Source organism: Lycorma delicatula, chromosome 1, assembly GCF_047948215.1.
Source record: "Lycorma delicatula isolate Av1 chromosome 1, ASM4794821v1, whole genome shotgun sequence".
Lineage (NCBI taxonomy): Eukaryota > Metazoa > Arthropoda > Insecta > Hemiptera > Fulgoridae > Lycorma > Lycorma delicatula.
In genome coordinates, this window is record NC_134455.1 from 107,967,426 (window position 1) to 107,984,057 (window position 16,632).

At 33.5% G+C, this 16,632-nt stretch overlaps 1 protein-coding gene across 4 annotated transcripts in view; it reads left to right on the top strand.

The window, feature by feature from the left end:
- Positions 1-16,632, top strand: part of LOC142320868 (proton-coupled zinc antiporter SLC30A2-like) — a 145,725-nt gene that overhangs the window by 23,390 nt on the left and 105,703 nt on the right. The window lies entirely within an intron of this gene.

Sequence of the window (16,632 nt, forward strand, 5' to 3'; positions counted from 1 at the left end):
ATGAAATTCCCTGTGTACGATTATATTTCTGGTATTGTATAAAGGATGACAGAATTATAAAATAAGGATTACTGTTTATACGGTTGAATTAGCAGAGGCGTTTCTTCTCCAGTGTGAATTTTACGGAGCGACTCGAAAGACAGCGAAAAACGTGTTTTGTATGTAATTAATTTCCATCTACGTGACGTGGATTAAATCTAATAAATGTTTTTCTGTCAAAGTTCGGTTCAAATCATATGATGCGGGCAAAGCGACGAGGTTGCAAGTGTCGGCGTTGAAAAATATATACCACTAGTGTGACGCAATATCGTAAGATGCTGTGTCATCGCATTAGCCCTAAAGATTTTCCATATACTACATGATTGAAATTACTCTAATTTCGTTTCTCATGCGCTATAGAATTAGTAAAGTGTTTAGGCCACCTTGGACCGAATTACAGGCTTATAAAGAATATTTGTCGACTTTCATGGCGGAATGTTAGCATCTTAGTTTTTCATCCAAATGATCCCCGGTTCGAATCTCTGTCAAGCTTGGAATTTTTCGTACTCTGCAATATTCTCCTTTATCACGCTCAAACTTTAGACTTGTTTAAATTAATCATTTACAAAATAAAATAAACTTTTTTCAGGTTTTTCTTAATTTTTTGGAAGGAAAGTTTTCAAAAGTTTTAAAAATAATTTGTTGCATAGTTAAATCTTGTACATACGTCGTGGATTTTCAGTAATGTCCTTAAACGTTTTGAAATAGAACGTATCAAATAGTTATCAAAAATGATAACTCTTTTCCTGTTATACTGTATGTATTTCACAATAAAACATTTTGCAACTGTAAACAAAACAGTTGTTTGTTGAATTTTTTTTTTAAAGAAGGCCGTTTCATTAACAAAAATAATAATTAAGCGTTTCTTTACAGTACGGTAAAATGTTTTTCTTTTCCAGCGATTATTCCGTATAAATAGTTATCCGTAAATGGGTCAATCCATTTGAAGTGTCCCAAAAAAACACAAGCTGGTTGCTTGACCAATTCAAAAAAAATTTGAAACTTACAACCTTGTTTCCTACATGTTTCAGGATTTTAAAAATCTTTTTTTTAATTTTTTATTTAACCAGTTTACCTATGGCGGCCTTTTTTGTTTTGGTGCGCACACCTGTTTTTGTGATGGTAAGGATTTATGGTAAAAATTATAACTAAAACACTACTGGTCCTGGAAGAATGAAACAACAAACAATTTAATCATTTTCTCAAGGTAAAAAATTGGTACAGTGGTTTATTTACCTCTCTCTCTCTTCTTTCTGTAAGAAAATTAACAATAAAGTTGAATATGAAAAACGGTGAAATTTCACTTTTGGTAATTTTTTTTCAGGAGGCAGGGATGGGATACACAGTTTGACCTTTTTTTTTATATGTAGGGATATGTTAGTAGTTTTACCATAAATAATAATATTAATGGTGATATACTTACCCCTAAATGATGAATTTTTGAAAACTATTTTTTTTTTTAAATTCAAATTTAGCTTCAAATAACTCTGATGGAGCTGGTGATAAAAATCTCAAATTTGCAGAACTTGCAGTGTTTTTGTAGATGTTTATGGCAAATAAAAAAGTTTTTTGTTTATTGTATTAATAAAAAGTTATAACCTCTCAAAAATCATGAAAAACCTGTTAAAGGCGATACATTTTGGTTCTCTAAATAAGTGCTCCAAGGGGGTTTCTTGTCTTCTGTACACTTTATATTTTTTATAGCCCCTATGTTGTTGAAGTTGACAATTTCAATATTTTTAAAATAGTTTTTTTTTTTAAATTATTAATGATAGGTTGTATAATTTAATGATAATTTAACCAATACTAGTAACCTAATACAATTTTGATTCAGAAATGCTTGTAAAACATACCCAAACTGAGATTTCAATGAGTAGCCTACATATTTTTTCAAGAATTTATTTTTATATTGGTTTATTTTTTCCTCAGGGTTTTCACTTTTAAACGAGACATACAATTCATTTATGTCTATCAGAACAAGACGCTTTTGCTTATGCACTTTGACACCATCAACATGCCTGCTAACACAATCCTTTTTACGAGGACACAGCCTGCTATTATTGTTATCTTCATAAAATAATACAACTTTTTTAATTGTGTCGTTACTAATTCCTGTTTTATGTTTTACCTAACTCTGGTAGAGTGACTTGCTCATTAACTAGCTCTCTAGTAAGTCTAACCAAATGCTTAAGACACATTGAACTCTGATATTATTTTAGATCTGGTCCAACATTGGGGAAACTGATAATTTTAACCTTATCTTCTTCAGAAGCAAGACACATTTTTCTCTTAGTTTTTAAATAAGATCATCATATTCACGTGAAGAAAATTGAGCTGGATTTTCATTTTTAGCAACTTTTGAGTCAAAACGCAATTCAAGATTCTTTTTTAATTTTTCAGATACCTTATTTATTATAAATTTTAATGCTGATAGCCTTTGATCTGTGCTTAATTTTTTTCGATTTTGATGGAGGTGATGCACCCAAAATCCTACAAGCAGCATCAAATTGTTCAATATTGTGATGTGGGGCAATGTATTGCACTTTGTCTTTGCATTTATATAGTTCTTTGTTTTGCTGAGAAAAAATACTTTTGAAACTGTTAGCATAAAGAAATTTTCCAGGAACTAAATTTAAATTTGGAAAATTATATTCTTTAAGCAAGATATATTCTTTTTCTTAACCGTTTTCGTATGAGTTTTGAAAGGGTCACAACAGAACTGTCCATACAGGTGACTGAATCTTGACAAAAACCTTCCATGATATTTACAAGCACTAGAGACATCTGAATTAACACGTATAAGAATAAGTTAATGGTTTTCATCACTAAATTCACAAATTTTAATGAGTTCTTTTTACACTGTACCATACACTGTTTTATGACATACTTCATTCATATAAATTCCTATGGAACATTGTTCTTTCATTGTTTTATGTTAAATTACTTGAAACTAATGTAAAAATTTAACCGATTTTAAAATCTGCATATATAATATTATTAAATAAAACTTATTTATTTAATAAAAAGTTCCAAACTCAGGATGAAATTTGAGACACTGTAAAGATGTGAACAGGTCACTGACTAATGTCAGACTGACAACCAGTCTGTAATTGCAAAGCTAAATGATTGCAACAAGCGTAAATGAGCGTGTTGCAACATGAATTTTCCTGACAACTGGAAATGATTCAAGCATAACATGAACACTGCATTTGAATGGTTCAAACAAGTCTGTCTCAACTATAGTAATAAGTATAAAAATATTAAAGTGCCAAGAAGACAAGAAACCCTCTTGGAGCACTTATTTACAGAGTCAAAATGGTATTGCTTTTAACAGGGTTTTCATGATTTTTGAGAGGTTATAACTTTTTTATTAGTATAGTTCACAAAAAAAATTTTATTTGCCATAAACTTCTACAAAAACAATGCAAGTTGTAAAAATTTGAGATTTTTATCTCCAGCCCATCAGAGTTATTTGAACCCAAAATTTGAATTTAAAAAAAAAATAAGCTTTCAAAAACTCATAAAAATTTTGGGGTATTATATCACCATTAATATTATATATGGTGATAATGGAAATATAAATATAATGGTATATATGGAAATAATTCATACTCTATATGCCATTCCTGCCTCTAGTAAACAATTACAAACAGTGAAATTTCACAGTTTTTCATGTTCAACTTTGTTGGTAATTTTCTCATAGAAAGAAGAGAGATAAGTAAATAAATCACAGGACCAATCATTTACCTTGAGAAAATATGAATAAATTGCTTTGTTTCATCCTTCCAAGTTTTTTAGTTATGATTTTTTTCCGTAAACCCTAACAATAACAAAATTAGGTGTGCGCACCGTAACAAAAATGGCCATCACAAATACAGTGTGAAAATAAAAAATTTAGAAAAAAATAGTTTTAAGGTCTTGAGACATGTAGGAAACAAGCGGGTAAGTTTCAGTTTTTTTTCAATTGGTTAAGCAACACCACCCTTGGGTCACTTCAAATGGATTGACTCAAATATATTACGTTACCCTTACAAAAACGATTGTTTGTAATCATTCGTTCTGCCAAATTATGATGAATATTTACAGTTAATTGTCGTTTGATTATTAGGTGCCATTATCATCGTGGTTTTAAACCTCGTAAGATGAGCCTCATGTTACTTCGGTAAATGGTATAACGATTCTAGGAATTACAAGCTTCCCGTACTGTGCTTAATACTAAGTGAAAAATGCAAATAGTTTTCAATTCCCTTCTCCACTGAGCCGAATATAAAGCTGCCTATTGTCAAGGTAAAACTGCCAAAATGCAGTCGCATCCAACCCTAAAATAGTGTCATTTTAATTTTGATCACTTATGGACTGGTCGGAAAGTGAGCATAATTTATCTCAAAAATTATTTTTAACCGGTACCTACTACAATTAAAAATTTTATTACTGTATTTTTTTTTATTTAAAAAAAAATTGTTTTTAGTGATTTTTTTCAAGACTTTTGTAATCTGATAGTTATATTAGATAGACTATCAAACTCTTTTGTTAACACGATCCACGATGACCTAGAATACTTTTCCGATTCTACAGTGCACAGGAAAAGAAATGAGAATAAGCTAGAAAATTATATAATACTCATTAACACATATAGTCGGAGGAAAATTAAACGTAAGCTGAGGATTTACATAATGCCCGATGAATTTTTCAGTGTCGGCTTTTACTATCTCGTCAACGTGTCCGGATCGCCCGATTTGAATATCGTTTACAGAAAATTACATTTTGTCAACGTCATGTGGGTTTGAAAATTACTGTCGTAAGTGGGTAAAACGTTTCTCGCTATGAGGAGTCTTTCTTTGTCAGAGCCAATAATTAATAGGTTATAGGAAACGTTCTCAATTATTTTAAACGACTAAACAGAATTTTATATTTTATAATTATATTAATCTTCGAATAGCATCATGAGGATAAACGGGAAATTTTACTACATTCTAATTGTTATTCACCAGTAACTATGATTAGAATAAAAATTGAGTATCTTTTAATGGAATCTGAACTTCGATAAATCGAAATAACTTTTTAACCGTAAGATGTGAATTGAAATTTTATCGGAGAGAAAATAAGTGAAATTCAGTTTCAAATTTATTTTTCCAATAACTACAATTTAAGCAGATTTTAAGATAACTTAAAAAATTAAATTAAATTATTCAAAATGTTTATAAGACCCTGTTTTTACATATCACAGCGAAATCCTTCTTTTATTTTTTTCTAACAGTACGTGATTTGCGTTTATGGCTTAAAAATTGATTAAAACAAATATAATTTGTTGAATTTTTAATAATTATAGTTGCTTTGGATTGTTATTAATATAGAACTATATATTAGGCTGCAGATTCTAATACAGTAGCGGTAGATCTAAATTAAAGCAAATCGTTTAATTCTGGTAAAATGAGTTTTTTCCTTTACTACAAAAAAAAAAAAAAAAACTAGAGCTATGCTGCAATGGTAATCGGTCAAAAAATGGGGTACGTGTTTTTTTGCATTTCGATGTTTTATGACCCAGGGACCCCAAAAAAAGTGGGATACGTATGAATGCGTGTTAGCGTGTTTAAAGCTCAATAAATTTTAACTGAATAATCCGATTTTAATGAAATGCCCAGAGACTAGTGTATACGGGGCAATTCATTGGTAAACCCCTAAGAAAGAAATCTTAGGTAATTTTTTATAAGTTGTACATTTTTCAGGAGAATTTTTTTTTTAGTTTCTTCCATTTAACATAATAAACGTAGAAAAAAAATTCTTGGGAGGTGATTTTGGGAATCAATTTTTTAATTTTTTTTTTTATGTTCGTGTGTCATAATTTTTCCACTATATAAGTTAAATAGCCAATACTAGCAACTTCGATGTCAGCATTTTTAATGTATGGGATAAATGTTCATTAGTGCTTTACCAGCGAATCGTGTACCGTTTAGCAGAGTAACATCTCTCAGTATGCAACATATTACCTAGCTTTCCACAAATTAAATTCAATATTATTCCTTTACATTTTAAATTTATGTTACTTTTATTTAAAAAAAGTAAATAAGTTAAATATACTATTATTATGAAATAGGAAATTAAGAGATTTTTTTTTATACTAATGGCTCCATATACGATTATATTAATTTATTATAATTTTCTAATGACACTGGTACAAATGATTGCGAATGAAGAATTTTTGTGAACCTAATAATTTATTTATCTCTAATTTATGTTTTATTCTATGCCGGCTGCCGGGGACCTACGATTTGTTCACCTTCGTATTATTTGGTAAAGAGGCTGTCTACGGACCGATATGAATACTCCTTTTTCCTATTCGATGGCTGCCCAATAATCTTTATATGAAAAGGGATGTTAGGCAATAATGAACTTTCTAATCCCCAAAACACTATCCAAATAAAATACCGAGATTTTTCCGGGTGTAGTAATTTTTAATTTATATGGGAAGCTCTCGGTCAAAAAATTGCAATAAAAAAATTTTATTAGGAAATTGTTTTTAAATGTTGCTCGCTTTCATTTTTATTATCTTTTGAAAAAAATAATAATTTGCGCTTCGGTGAATATTTTTGTACGTAGGAAAGGTAAGTGAAGCTCGATACGTTCACCGTCGTTAAACCCTTTTTAATTAGACAGTATAAATAGTTTCGTTGCGCCAATCATGGGCTAGTAAGATGCTTTGTTTCAGCATTTCTGAAAAATATAAAATAAAAAAAATTATTTTGAAAGGTTTCTGCCTGATTTCAAATAATTATTTGTTTAAACTTTCAATGCAATTTTAAAAATTAATTCGAAAAATGACGATTTCAACTGGTATTTGTGTATTTTTAAAACGTCAATACACGTTTGTGTATTTTTAAATTAATTAATCATTTTTGAAACTTTTCAAATTAAAACGAGCATTAATAGAAATTTTGTTAATTTGTTTTGAAATAGAACTAATATGTTACTATTTTTTTCTAATTTTTGTTTCGGTTGAATTCAAATGTTCAGGATTGTATCTGGCTCACGTTGTGCATCACTTATCATAATATTGAAATTATCAGCCATCGGAGTGATAATAAGTGCCAGTAAATAAAAGTTTGAGACTTGAATCAGTAGTTATTGAAAAGAATTTATACAAATAAAGATTAGTCCGAAAATCTATCAATTATCGATTTTATTGATATTAAGCAAATTGAGCTAATCTTATTTTTATTTTACACAGTAATCGAATCATTTGTTTTTGTATCGATTTCAGATAAAATCACGACAAATCACCGCCATTTTGTAGTTGATAAATGTTTCTATTTACTGTTGTCTTTGTAATTATTCTGAGAAGAGAATGAGTTATGAAATACAATTTGTTATATACTCGTATTGTATTAATACATTTTTTTAATGAAACTATGTCATGAAGATGTGGTTGTTGTTTTAATTCGACATTTTGGTGTTCAGTATGTTTGCGTGTTTATAATTCATTTACAACCTAATGCTTTTCCAATGTTTTACTGTTAGGTTGTGTGTTATTAGGCTAAACAACAAAGCACATACACAGAGCACTACTGGATAAAGGTATTAGTCGATATTTGAGGAGACAGATTGGAGAGTATCTCTCGGAGCGAGTCTGTTGGATTAATGCCCAGGAGGGGCCTATTGAGTTCGAATTGTATGGTGGGGTCCCACAGGGATCTGTCCTTGGGCCATTATTATGGGTTCTTACGTTCGACGGCATCTTGCAGTTAAACTACCCAAGAGGCGCTGAAGTAATAGCATGCACAGACGATCTAGCAGTGTTAGTGCAGGATAAAACTACTCAGGAGGGGCAGGAAATAGCTAATACTGCTTTGCAAAGAATAGAGGAATGGCTACACTCTAGAGATCTGGACTTATCAGTCCAGAAGAGTAAGTTTATCACTTTAACCGGCAGGAGAGTATTGGAACCGCTTAATATAAATATAAACGGACACGCGATTAGGGAGGTACAATCCCTTAAATATTTAGGCATCACATTTCAGAAAAATGGACGTTTTACGGAGCACATAAATAATGTATGCAAAAAGGCTGAGGACATGATCAAAAGCTTAAATGTGGTCATGTCCTCACAGCGAGCACCAAGGGCCTGTAAGAGAAAAGTGATAGCCACAGCTGTGACGTCGGCACTCCTGTACGCTGTGCCGGTTTGGTGGCCTTCGATAGAATATAAGAGGAATTACAAAAAAATGGGTAGTACACATAGAAGGATGCTAATAGGCGTGGTCTCGGCGTACAGAACGGTGTCGTACGAGGCGTTATGCGTACTCTCCGGTACACCTCCAATTGACCTGATGGCCAAATATAGAGTAGACAGAAATAACGGACTATCAGAGCAAGATGCCAGAAGCAGACTTTTGAATAGTTGGAAAGACAGATGGAGTCAGGATGGACCGGCAAGCAGAACTAAAGAGCTGATACCAGATCTACAAGCATGGCTCAGCAGGAGACAAGGAGATATGGATTATCACATGACGCAGTATTATACAGGCCATGGCAATTTTAACAATTACCTATACAGGATAGGCAGAAGGCAGGAGCCGGCCTGTATGTACTGCGGACGCGATGATGATGCGGAACACACGTTCATAGATTGTAATAGATGGGGCCAATACAGAACGGATTCTGGTTTCGTTGAAAAAAGCACTGGAGGGATAACCACGTACATGTTACAAAGCATTGATAAATGGAATGAAGTAACAGGCTATATCAAAAGAATCTTAAAGACTAAGGATGAAGATGAAAGACTACAGGGCTATTAGTGTAGAATAGGGAAGGGTGGACAGCCCCAGCGTGAGAGTCGGCATGCTGAGGTGTCCCGATTTCAGTGATCCGCTGGGGACTCCAAGGGAGCGTAGGTAAAAATAAAAATAAAAGAAATGCTATGACACACGTTGCGATAGATCAAGGTATGACGTGAGGTCATCAATTTCAGTAAAAAATCTCAAAAGAGCCGACCGGCGGGCCGACCTGCCATGCCGGATATTAAGCGGGGAGGCCCGTTAGAGTATAACGGACACTCCCCTGGGTTGTGAAATACCAATCAGTCGATCTGACCCCCAGGGAAGGAGAGAAAACAAAAAAAAAAAAAAAAAGCTAAACAACAAAACCCACCGGGCTTGTGTAGTGGTTAACGCGTCATCGCAAATCACCTGATTTCGTAGTCGAGAGTTCTAAGGTTCAAATCCTAGTAAAGGCAGTTACTTTTATACGGATTTGAATACTAGATTGTGAAAACCGGTGTTCCTTAGTAGTTGGATTTCAATTAACCACACACATCTCAGGAATGATCGACCTAAGACTGTACAAAACTACTTTTCATTTACGTTCATACATAGCATCCTCAATCATCCTCCGAAGTAATACCTTACGGTGATTCCGGAGGCTAAACGAGAAGCTAAACAACAAATAGGTAACGATTTTTCATAAAATGTGCCGTTTTAAAATGGGGTCAGAATAGCTTTCTTGTTGGTGTAATTTGAAGGGAAAACTTAATGAGTCATCTGAAAGAATTTTGTACCCTATTTCCATCTACTAAATTTTCTATACAAATACAGGAAAAAGAAACAATCGAATATAATGAAAATATATCCTTGATAGTTTCAGTTAACGGTATCAGCGATTCTGGAAATAGGATGTACAGTAAGATTATTTTTGAAGTAGCTAAACCTCCCTTAATCAATTACATTTGAAAATTACGTTTTGTACTTTATAGTACAGGCAATTTGTCATCAAAATAGGCTGTATTTGGAAATCCTTACCTACCGATTGATCTTTTGTCCATGCGTTAGGGGCGATGAGGGAAGCTTAACTCCAGATTTTTAACATCCCCCCTCCCATAGATTTTTGAAAAACTCAAAAAGTTTTTGAAATGCGTTTTTTTCTGAATCTATGCATTTTAGAGAAAAGTGTTTCAAACAAAAAACGTAGAGGACATTCTCCTCTACAATTAATGTCTTTGAAGTTATGCCGTATAATTTGAAATTGAAATACTAGGTGGCGCTGAAGTTGTAAAAAACGTGTTTTTTCGGTTTTTTTACCGGAAAAAATTGTTTTTCGTCTGTATTGCATTTGGAAAAGTTGTTAATCTCAAAAAAACAGACAACTGTTATGCAAACAATTTTCTTGTACGACTTAGTATTCCAGAGTTATAGCGGTACAATGGCAATGCAGCCGTCCTATTTTTACTGTAGCCGGGGAGATCGGCATTGTTCAGCGACTAGACCGGTTTCGAACACGTGCCCAATTCACAACATTTTCACACTTTTTCACAAGTTACAGCTCCAAAACGGTAAGTCGTACAAGGAAATTGTATAAATAAAAGTTGTTTTTTGAGATTAACAACTTTTCCAAATGCAATACAGACGAAAAACAATTTTTTCCGGTGAAAAAACCGAAAAAACTCGTTTTTTACAACTTCAGCGCTAGCTAGTATTTCAATTTCAAATTATACGGCATAACTTCAAAGACATTAATTGTAGAGGACATTCTCCTCTACAATTGTAAAAAAAATTTTACTAAAATTTAGTAAAAATATTTACTAAACTTTTCTCTAAAATGGATAGGTTCAGAGAAAAACGCATTTCAAAAACCTTTTGAGTTTTTTCAAAAATCTATGGGAGGGGGGATGTTAAAAATCTGGAGTTAAGCTTCCCTCATCACCCCTAATATATGGAAAAAACATCAATCGGTAGGTAAGGATTTTCAAATAAAAATACAAATTGACTGTACTATTATTTTAATGTTCAGAATCGGTTCAGTTTCGTTGTTTAGCTCAATTTGTTTTATTTGTTTCGATACAAAATGAGATTTTTTGTTCACAGAATTACCAATTATTTAATTTTAATTAAGCTTTTATTTATTATGAAATTATAATTAGCTTATTAAATTATTTTTTATCATTTTTGGTAAACTAATTAATTAAATGGCTACTTTTTATAACCTTAAGTCTGTTTAAAGATGTTTGTTTTTTTTACGTATTTAATTATTAATTTGATTATCATCGGTTCAATTATGCCTGGTTACCCTGCGGCAGAATAATGTTGTGGTTGGAACCCATTAGGCTGGAAGGAAGATGCCAGCCAAATTTATTTTTTGGGGCGCTATATATAATGTTGGTATGACACATATCGAATGATAATGCGTGTAGAGTAGGCTGGCAATTAATGGCCTAGTCAAGGTATATTGCAGTAAAAGTAGAATCCTGTATTACAGTTTCATATTAAATATTCATACGAGTATATCATATTAAATATGATAGTTTTCATTATGATACATGCGTTTAAAAAGAACATAACTTTTAAACAGAAAAATTTAATTTACTCTTAATATTCAGAGGAAATAACGTAAAATAAAGTAACTATGTCTGTTGACGTTTGCATCGATTACATGGCCAGGTCGGTTTATTCCTACAAGTGTTTTTCATCAAGTTCTAGCTTGTGGAGCTTTTTATGTTTTCCGTGTTTGAAAAGCACGTTCCACATAATGAAAATATTTTTCACAATTCTAGAGACGAATATAAATATATTCGGGAATTAAGGTGGTCGACCGTATAATTAAGCTTATATAGGTACAACAGGTTACCCACCGGTTCGGTCTAGTGGTGAAAGCATCTTCCCAAATCAGCTGATTTGGAAGTCGAGAGCTCCAGCGTTCAAATCCTATTAAAGAACAATTACTTTTTACGGATTTGAATAGATCGTGGATACCGGTGTTCTTTGATGGTGGGGTTTCAATTAACCACACATCTCAGGAATGGTCAAACTGAGACTACAGTTCATTTACACTCATACTTATCATTCTCATTCATCCTCTGAAGTAATACTTGAACGGTAATTCCCGGAGACTAAACAGGAAAAAGAAAAAGAAGATACAACATGTTGTTTGATCCTCCCACTAAGGGATTCTAAAATCAGTTTTGACGTTTATGATTAATTCCGAACAAACAGAAAAATAGAAATGTGGTAACGTATAAAAATTGAAAAAACGCTTTTAAACTGTTACGGGCTTTTAACTCTGTTTTATGTGAAACGCCCAAGTTAAACGACAAAAATGTTTTCTTCAAAATTATGAACAAAACTTCGATTTTATATAATTACATACTTTCGGAACATAAAAAATAACGGTAGTAAGATAATTTACCATAGCGAGCCCTAGTCTACTGCAAAAAGTTACACGAGTTACTTTTCTTATCTTTCCTCTGTAATAGTTTTAGATAAAAAGAAATTATTTTAAAAACATGTTAGATAATTAAAATAATTTTCATCCACGTGATCCCATTAATCTCACGATGCCTAAATATTATTAATTTTAATAAAATATGATAATGGATAGAGACATGTAATACATTTATGCTGTAATACATTTTTTGAGTGTTCTAGGCCCCGTCTTTCGATACTCCAGGAAATTCCTTAAGAAATCTTTCTTTGTGGATTCGGTTAACGTTTAAAGCAGTAATTGTAGTTATTTATGAAAGCTAATCATTAAATAAATAATAAAATAGATAGAATTTTATATATGTTCAGAAACAAATTATTGCTGATTGCAAGGACATCTGTAACATCGCAGTGTAATAGTTCAGTTCACATCTTTTGAAGAATGAAATGTCTAAATAGCATGCATGCATATGAGGTGTGTTAAAAAAATAACCGAGCATTTTAATTTACGCGCCAGCGGAGATATTTGATGACGTACGGTTGCCAACATTGTGTTCCGCATAACCTCTTCTGTAATTACATGTTCAGGGATTGTAGATATCTCATTTAGTTTTCGTGTTATTATTATTATTTGAATACAACGTGTTTAAGTATTAGTAGCTATTTTTGTAATGTGCAGTTACAAAAATAAATTTTTAATGATTTTTATGATTTAAAAGTGGTCTCAGTCATTTGAAGATGACTCTAGATCAGGAAGACCTTCGACTTCAACTGATAACACCCTGGTTCAGAAAATCAACGATCTGGTGTGTGCAAATCGCCGATTGACTGTCGGAGAACTTGTGGAAGAAGTTAGCATCTCAATTGGATCATGCCATGACGTTTTGACTGAAAAATTGAACATGCATCGAATTGCAGCAAAGTGTTCTCGTTTGAGACCGAACAGCAGAAAGGACATCGAGTGGACGTTTGTCGGCAATTTTTCGAACAAGCCAATGACTATGAAACATTCATGCAAAGGATCATAACAAGAGATGAAAGCCGGGTTAACGGCTACGACATTGAGACAAAAGTTCAATCATCACAATGGATTGACGAAGGATCTCCACCCCCAAGAAAGCATGTCAGTCTCCAATGTCTAAGTGATGCTATTTTTTCGATTTTAATGGAATTTTGAATTCTTACTTTAAGGTGAAACAGTGATCCGTGCATCCTACCAAGGCGTTTTAGAACAGTTACGTGAAAAAATCGGCAAAAGACTTGAAACGAAACAACTCTATACACAACGTTCCTTCACCACCCCAATCGCCCGCACACTCAGCTTTGTCAGTTCGTCAGTTTTGTGCCAAAAGTCAGATGACTGACCTCCCTCAGCCTCTCTACTCGTCAGATCTTGCTCCTTGCGATTTTTTATTATTTCCGAAATTAAAATCAGTGATAAAAGGACGCCGTTTTTGAGACTATTGAGCGTCTCCAGGTCACCGCCTGAACGCTCCTCCTCGTCCGAGGAAACCACCCAGAGCCGCTTACTGGCAGAGAGAGTCATCAGTTTGGTGGAAGCAGCTGTGGATGAGCCAGCCACTTCGTCTACATTGTCAATGATGCTCAGAGCGGCAGGTGGGATCCTCCTTCCTAACTGGTGACCGTCCCAGATTATGTTTAGTCTGGAATGGCTTTTCGTCCACCCCTTGGCTATATGAAGAAATTTTTCAAAGAAACAACAGTAAATTCTGCTTAAGAGTTAAAAACGAGTAATTAGATATACCCCACATGATACCTTAGGGAGGAGTTAGGAGAAAAAAACAATTTTTGGGGGGAGACAAAAGAAAAAGGGGTTCGGGATCTATGGAGAAACAGAAGGAGATGTTTAGTGAGAACTGAATAGCGGAATTGTGAGGATGGGAAGTTTCCCGTTACATGAACGTTAGGACTTGGAAAATAAGTACACCCAATTGGCATATAACACAGCTTCTTTCTAACCATGGTGCTTTTCGTGATACGTTGGCCAGAGGTGGTTTGATAAATTCAGGCTTGTGTATGGACTGTAGGGCCATTGATCATGTGCGCCATGTATTTTTGTATGCCTGACCCATGTACGAAGCTGAACACACCAAAGTAGCTAGAGAGCTTGCGAAGATCAATTCTGGTTTTGATCTGCAAGTTAATCGGAAAACCGAAAAAGAATGGAACATAGTTCCTGGCTTACTTAGATTCTTAGCCCTGCAGAGGATGGCTGAGGAATTCTGATGCTGTTATACATGTATAGATAGAATAAAAAACATGTGGCTAGGGGCCCGCCTGAGTGCTTACTTCGCCAAGATAGGTGTTTTGGCATCGAGCTTAGCTTAGCTGAGATGTTTGCTGTTTGTTGAGAATAGATGTGTAGAGAACTGCGCATGGAAGGGTGTAGGCATTGACCTTGCTCCTGAAAGCGGACCAGAGTAGAGAGAAACAGGGTATATTTTCATTAGAGGCTTCATAAATTTTTGAATCTGTTTATTTATTTTTAAGTAAATCAAGATAACATTGAGTAAATTGAATTGTAGGGCAAAATTGTCATTGTTGCGATCAGCACTTGTTTTGTTAGTATGAGGGTAGTATTTTCAGTCAATAAAGTAATGATTGAGTACATAGTTCTATTGAAGTTACATACAGGAAGAGTTTTTGTGTGAAATCTTTGGTGTTAGAACAAAGTGCAGAGATAATGCTTCCGCAAATCGGTTATTTGGTAGTTGAAGGTTTTAAGTTATGGTAGGTGGTCGTGGTTGGAAGAGGCCATATGAAGACAATAAGGTTTAAGGTTGTGTAAATACACTGATGGAAATGTCTGCCGAAGCGTTTGTGTCACTGGCATTCTGACAGAGACCAAACTAATGACAGTGTTGTGTAATCATGTTTAGATTATCTAAAAAACGCCTCCAGTAAGCCCATCAGGGCTAGGAAAGAAGGGCGTGGTGTGTTGATCGGGATCATCATAAGGCAGGTGTCTTCCTCTGTGGGGGTTAGGATATACCAATGGTAAGGGTTGGTGTACCAAATTTTTATATATTCGCACTTAGATTTTGGGAGTTGAACAAAAGTCATCAGGTTTTTATTTGTCACTTTTTAGAGTAAAACTATACTTAGGGGCTACTTGCCCTGGCACCAAAGAAGAATGGCCTAAAAGAATTTTATATTTAATTTTCATGTAAGGCATAAATATTTATCACAAACTAAGGTATAATGCAATTGTTTCACTAGATTTACCTGCTTTAATGTGAAAAGGGTTTTTTAGGTCAGGCATGTTGATGAAGCACAGTCAGATTTTGCTAACAGTACTAAACTTACTATGTAGCTATGAAAAAGAATTTCTACTGCTTGCTCCTGCTACATGCCCAAAAGGTTTATGAGATTCTGCTTTCATAGATAATCATAAGCCATATTTGTAAATGTTATCATAGATTTTTGGTTGGAAAGAGAAAGAAGACCATATCACTTTTCACATGCAAGGCCACCTGTTAAGTCACAACAATACACTAAATGTATTGTAGCCACATGCATTTCCAAAAGATTCTTGTAAGTCTGCATTTCCCTCAGACAGTTGGAACTCAACTGATTTGAGTGTTATTTTCTTTCCTTCCTAGCATTGTCATTCCTGAGTTGGGATCGTCAAATAAATAGCAATGTTGGGATTCAACAATCCCAACTCAGAAAGATTCAGTGCTAAAAATAGTTTTGAGAATGGAGATACTCTGAAATGCATCAACTACGAATGTTAAATGACAGTGTTAGGAAGGAAAGAAAATAACACTCAGATCAGTTATGATAATTCTAGTGGAAATATAAAATATTGTGGACATTTTGGATCTCGGCATTAAAATTTTTCTATTTGTTTACATGCCTGACAAAAATAATAATTTTAGCACTTCGATTGCTTCCTTCCCTTTAATTGGCAAAAACATTAATTTGTCAGATGCACTTCTTTTCCCCAGGGAGTTACAGCCAATGTAGCCAACAAAAGTTTTAAGTTACATCTCAGTTATTGTGTCTAGAACGTTAATCTATGAAATATACTAAACAGATAGTCTTTTAGTGTTTCAACTAGGACACAATATTTTAATAATCACTAAACTCTTTTTATTATTTTCTCAAACGTAACTTTATATTGTGATTTTTATATTGATAACTGAATCTATACAGACACATCAGAACATATAGAAATAAAATTACATTAACTTTACTCTTTGGTTATAAAAATGGATTCTTATTTGGAGATAATGAATTCTTATTCATTCATTTGTGCTATTTCAAATGTATAAATTACACACATGCATGTGCACACACACACACACATGCACACACACACACACACACACACACACACACACACACACACATATATATATATATATATATATATATATATATA